Here is a 6000-nt window from a genome sequence, read left to right on the forward strand (position 1 = left end):
GGTAGCACATACGGAGTACTGATGGCATGGTTCCAAAGGAAACCTTGAACATCAATTTATGGATCAGTCATGGGCAGGAAAAAAGTGCAAAGTCTGATGAATAAAATGATCTCATTGATCTGTTTAATTATATCTTTGATTTATTTCAAGTGTGGTCGGGTGCATTTTGGGGATTTTTTTTGTTTCTTGGTACCTGGTTCTCCTGGTCTGCATTTGTGGCAGACTCCACACAGCACAGTCTCTGTGGCGCAATCGGTTAGCGCGTTCGGCTGTTAACCGAAAGGTTGGTGGTTCGAGCCCACCCAGGGACGGGAGCACCTGCTTTTATAAGCAGCTGAAAGAAGCCTCACGATCACAGGCTGCGGCCCCTATAGGAAGTCTTCAACCACCCTGATCCCTGCACAGTCCAGGAGGAGGAGTAGTCCAGGAGGTTCCTGCAGAACATTGCAGATAACTTCAGGCAGGTGGTAGAAAGCCAGGAAGGAGAGGGGCACTACTGGACCTGATACTACCAGAGATGGTCTAATTGGAAATGTGAAGGTTGGGGGCACTCAGCTGCAGCAAGGTGTTGGAGTTCAGGATCCTGCGAGAAAGAAGCTGGGCAAGAATTGCAACCCTGGACTTTATGAGAGTTAGCTTTGACCTCTGCAGGGACCTACGAGGAGGAATCCTCTGGACAAGGGCCCTAGAAGGAAGGGGGCTCTAGGAGAGTTGAAGCTAATATTTAAACACTACTTTCTCCAACCTCAGGATCCTTGTATTCTTATAAGAAAGATGTCAAGCAAGGGGGACAGGAGACCTGTGTGGATGGGCAAGTAGCTCTTGGGAAAACTTAAAAAGAGAGCATACACCATGTGGAAGAAGGGTCAGACCACATGGAAACAATATAGGAACATTGTCGAGAAATGCACGGATGCATCAAGGAAGGCCAAGGCCCGTTTGGAGTTAGAGTGAGCAAGAGATCTCGGGGGCAATAGGAAGGGCTTCTACAAATACACCAGCAGCAAGAGGAAGACTAGGGAAGACGTGGATCTGCTGATGAATGGGGTGGATGCCTTGGTGCCAGAGGATGCAGAGAAGGCTGAGTTATCAAAATGCCTTCTTTGCTTCTGTCTGTACTGCTAAGGCTAGTCCCCATGAACTACAGAGCCCAGAGACAAGTGAGGAAATCAGGAGAGAGGAAAGCTTTCCGTTGGTTGAGAAGGATTGAGTTAGAGATTATTTAGGCAAACTGGATACCCATAAATCTATGGGCCCAAGTGGGATGCACTCGCGGATGCTGAGGGAAATGGTGGGCTTTATTGCCCAGTCACTCTCTATCATTTTCAGAAGGTCATGGAACAACAGAGGTGCTGGAGGACTGAAAGAAAGCCGACATCATTCCAGTCTTTAAAAAGGGCAAGAGGGAGGACCCAGGAAACTACAGGCCGGTCAGCCTCACCTCCGTCCCTGGAAAGGTGATGGAGCAGCTCATCCTAGACACCATCTCTAGACATGTCAAGGAAAAGAAGGCAATCAAGAGTAGTCAGTATGGATTCACCAAGGGGAAGTCATGTTTGATGAACCCGATAGTCTTCTACGGTGGGATGACTGGCTGGATGGACGAGGGGAGAGCCATGGATGTTGTCTGCCTTGAATTCAGCAAGGCTTTTGAAACGGTCTCCCATAACATCTTCATGGCGAAGCCCAGGAAATGTGGGTTCGATGAGTGATCAGGGAGGTGTATTGAGAACTGACTGGATGGCAGAGCTAAGGAAGTTGTGCTAAATGGTATCAAGTCTAGTTGGAGGCCTGTGGCCAGTGGTGTCTCCCAGGGGTTAGTACTGGGCCTAGTGCTGTTCAACTTGTTTATCAATGACTTGGATTAGGAATCGGAGCGCACCCTGAGCAGGTTTGCCGACGATACCAAACTGAGAGGAGTGGCTGACACTCCCGAGGGTTGTGCTGCCATTCAGAGGGACCGAGACAGGTTGGAGAGTCGGGCAGAGAGGAACCTCATGAGGTTCACATACCCAATAAAGACAAATGCAGGGTCCTGCACCTGGGGAGGAATAACCCCAGATATCAGTATGGATTAGGGGTTGACCTGCTGGAAAGCAGCTCCGTGGAGAGGGATTTGGGAGCCCTGGTTAACAAGTTACCCATGAGGCAGCAATGTGCCCTCGTGGCCAAGAAGGCCAGTGGCATCCTGGCCTGCATCAGGAGGAGCATTGCCAGCAGGTCGAGGGAGGGGATCCTGCCCCTCTCCTCAGCTCTGGTCGCATCTGGAGTATTGTGTGCAGTTCTGGGCTCCCCAGTGCAAGAGGGACGTGGAGCTTCTAGAGAGGGTCCAGCATAGAGCGACGAAGATGATTAAGGGACTGGAGCATCTGTCATATGAGGAAAGACTGAGCAAGCTGGGCCTGTTTAGCCTGGAGAAGACAATTTAGAAGGAATTTGATCAATATGTATAAAATTCTGAGGGGAGGAGGATGGGGCCAAACTCTTCTCAGCAGTGGCCAGTGACAGGACGAAGGGTATCAGGTGTAAGTTGAAACCCAGGAAGTTCCATCTCCATGTGAGGAAGAACTTTCCTGTGAGGGTGCCAGAGATCTGGAACAGGCTGCCCAGAGAGGTTGTGGACTCTCCAGACTATGACAAATAAATTGCACGTTGGCCTATATCAGTGATGGCATTCAGGTAAGATGACGCCAAACCAGACTGCACAAATTCCTTTTAAAATTCCAGGAGACAACTGTGAGCTACCTTCCCTTGCTGAGAAGAAAAGGAAGGCCTAGATACACAACAGGCGAGATCCAAATTTCTTTATCTAAATTTGAATCATTATATTGGGATGCTTCTGTCTTTGTGATCTGGAGATAGGCCTGCAGACTACACTCCTTCCTTTTTAACCTTTATATTAATAAACATATTAATAAACAAACATGTTAACTAGAAACATTATTTTTCAACTATCTGATTTTTTTTCTTCTTCTCCCACACAAATTCTGGAAGTCTCATAGACTCCACAGCATTCTGGGAGAATAGGGACCACGGGGATTCACAATGGATTCACAAAAGCGGAACATGCTCAGCAGGGACTAACAAAACTAGCCAACAGGTAAAGCAGAGAGAAGGATCCAGCCTAAAGACCATCTTTCAAATAGTCTTTCTCTTTGTCTACCCACTGTCTACGTGGTGTGCTCTTACTCTAGTTCCTCCTCATGTTTGCATGAGATGGACAGCACTGAGGGGGGAATAACGTCAGGTTGTGATGGGCTTATTTTCCTTTCTGGCTCACGTGTTTCCATGATGTCCTGGCTGCTGCACATTTTTTCCCCATACATCAGAGCTTTCCTAGGCTGCAGTGCTGTTCACCAAATACTTCCTGTCCTGTTCAACACAGATGGCTTTTTATCACTAAGTCTATGTGAATGTTAAATTGAATGGGTTCTCTTGTCTAATATTTAACAAAGCACATTTAGGTAATGACTGATGTTTCATTATTGCAGGAAGCTGTTAGTACCAAAAGGTTAAGTGGTTCATTTGAATGTTGCCTGAGTATCTTTGCCTTGTCTTTTTTTTTTTTTTTTTAAGGCAATTTGCTATTGTTGTAATCATGTCTGACAAGTTGTGGGTAAAAGCAAAGACAGATTACGTGGGTCCATTTCCATGATACCACTTTACTGGTATTTGGCAGTGGATTTTATTCAGCCGAGCACCTAATTTGAGTGGAACCTTATTCAGTAAAACAAAGCCAATTTTGAGCACAGGTCATCTCCCACTGGGATTTATTTGCATCCAAGCCAAAGCATTTGGGGGGAAAGTGATTAAAAAGCCGATAAAGGTAATGATGCTAGGAGAGGCCCAACCACTTGCTGTGCATTTACACAGAGGAGTAGGTTTAGGAATGTTACACAGTAAAACAGTAATGGGTAAATGCCAATAAAGCATTCAGGAAACAAGTTTCTCCTACACTGGCATTACTGATATAAACTGCTTCTGAGATGCGGGCGTAAAGATGGAAAACTTTTTTTTTTTTAATAAGAAAAAAGCCCTGTGTCCTTTGGCTTATACTAAATCCTGAGGTATGTGAAAAGGCAACTCGCTGAAAAGCTATGGCTTTGCAATATTAGCCTTTTTAGCATAACTGTTTAGGAGTTCTGTTTTTCTTCACTTGAGAATGGATTTGGATATTTTTATTCTGAATCTTCTATGCAAAAACCCTTTTGCTTCTGATTAATGATAACTTGCCAATAACTTCACACCTCTGGATAAGAGATCTGACTTGATAGAACAATACCACTATCAAAGAAAAGAAAAAATATCCAAGAAACTTGGGTTTTGAGGTAGTGTTTGTGGGATTTTTTAAATAGCTCACTATTACAATTTCTACATCAGCTCTTTTCTTTCTATTTGTAAACAAATTAGGAAAGCTTGCTTGCATTGCAATTGAACCTGAAATAATAATAAATGCAGCTACCTCCTTGTTACTTATTATTGTTTAATATGAAAAAAACAGAAATGAGGCTTCTTTTTAGCTTTCAATTTCAACAGCCTGGTCTCCCTTAAGCATTGGTAGAATGAGGACCAAGGAGTTTGGGTGAGAACAACTAAGTGCCTATATCAATGTAGGGGAATTTAATTAGCCACCATCAGTTAATCTGGCCCAGCTGCAAACTGTTTTAGTCCTAGCACAAGAAAGTTTAGAGATCTTCTGAAGATACTTTCGCAGGCCTCCCATCCTGCGCCGTAGGGGTGTTTTTAGTCAGGAAGGCATCTCTACCATTTTAGCATTAAGGGAAAAGTACTCAACTCCTCCTTCCCTCAGAAACAAACCTGATTTTCTCTTTGATTACTTTGTAGTCCAACTCTAGAATGGTTCCCTCAGAGATGTGCCTTACAAGAAGAGTGATTAGGTGAAAAAAACATCCTTATAGTTCTCATATTTCAAGAGTTCAGTGGATACTCTGAGGGAAAAAAGGTAGTTTTATCTTACCTTGTTCAAACTACCTGAAAACTTGCAAACTTGCTGCAGGAATAAACACTAACTGCTCCTCTGGCTGAGGCCTTTCCTTGGCCTTCCCCGCCTTCTTCCTCTTCCCCAGATCTTTACATCCCCTAGAACAACATCTCCATGAGCAGCTTTGTCCACATGAGAGGCTGTGCCCCGCAGAGCACTGCAACCTCATACCGCTCGTGTGTGCAAGCGCTCCGCTGAACCAGCTCTCGCGGTGCTTGTCTGCATCAAACTCCTACAAAGTCATGATTTGGGGTCAAGAAAGTATGGCTCTGAGGCACAAGGAAATACATTTTGTAAATATGTTGAAATTCATCAAAACACATTGCCCAAGACCTAGTGAACAACATTTCACGGGGTTGATCTGATTTTCACTTCCTGTTCCTCAGCCTGAGTTGTCTAGAAGCTCACAAGAACTCTGCTTTCTCAGGGAAGCACTCGGTGGTCTTGTGGTATCTCCCAAGGCCAAGGCATTGGCGGTCTGTGTGTCACCATCTCTCAGAGCCAGGCGAATATGCTGGCTGAATAAACCTGGACACCGATAGCTGCCCAAGGTTTGAAGCTGGCTTGCGCTCATTTGCGTGCACCATTTTCACCATTGCAGTTATGCTTCATTTCCCATGGGCAGTAAAGATAGTCCTACCCTGCCAAGCAGGTCCCTTCCCATATCCCTTTCCCTTCCTATAGGAGCTGGAACTGCTTTCAAGCACCCTGGGCCTGTGGTCTCCAGCAGCACGAGCGGACGCCGCTTCAGCGCCGTGGCTCCGGGAAAGGCACCGTGTGCAGCCCACGGCAGAAGCTGCTCTGCGGGTCGGGATGGGGCTGCCCTCGCCGCACGCTGACCAGCATCGTCACTTTGCTCAGTAGTTTCTTTCCTGGAGCTTCGGCAGATGTGCATAATTAATGCATTGTTTACATTTTTGCTGCTTGATTATTATTTTTTTGCTTCTAACCTTTTCACTTTTATGAATTTATTTCGACTTTGAAATTCTGGGGATTCC

The 6000-nt window shown here is 45.5% G+C and overlaps 1 non-coding gene across 1 annotated transcript; it reads left to right on the forward strand.

Moving 5' to 3' along the window:
* Nucleotides 1-237: 237 nt before the first annotated feature.
* Nucleotides 238-311, forward strand: TRNAN-GUU (transfer RNA asparagine (anticodon GUU)). The gene has a single exon. It is a non-coding gene; the product is annotated as a tRNA-Asn (tRNA).
* Nucleotides 312-6000: the final 5689 nt, after the last annotated feature.

The sequence above is a fragment of the Tinamus guttatus genome, unplaced genomic scaffold, assembly GCF_059628265.1.
Source record: "Tinamus guttatus ecotype Peru unplaced genomic scaffold, ASM5962826v1 Tinamus_guttatus_pri_ptg000030l, whole genome shotgun sequence".
NCBI classification, from domain to species: domain Eukaryota; kingdom Metazoa; phylum Chordata; class Aves; order Tinamiformes; family Tinamidae; genus Tinamus; species Tinamus guttatus.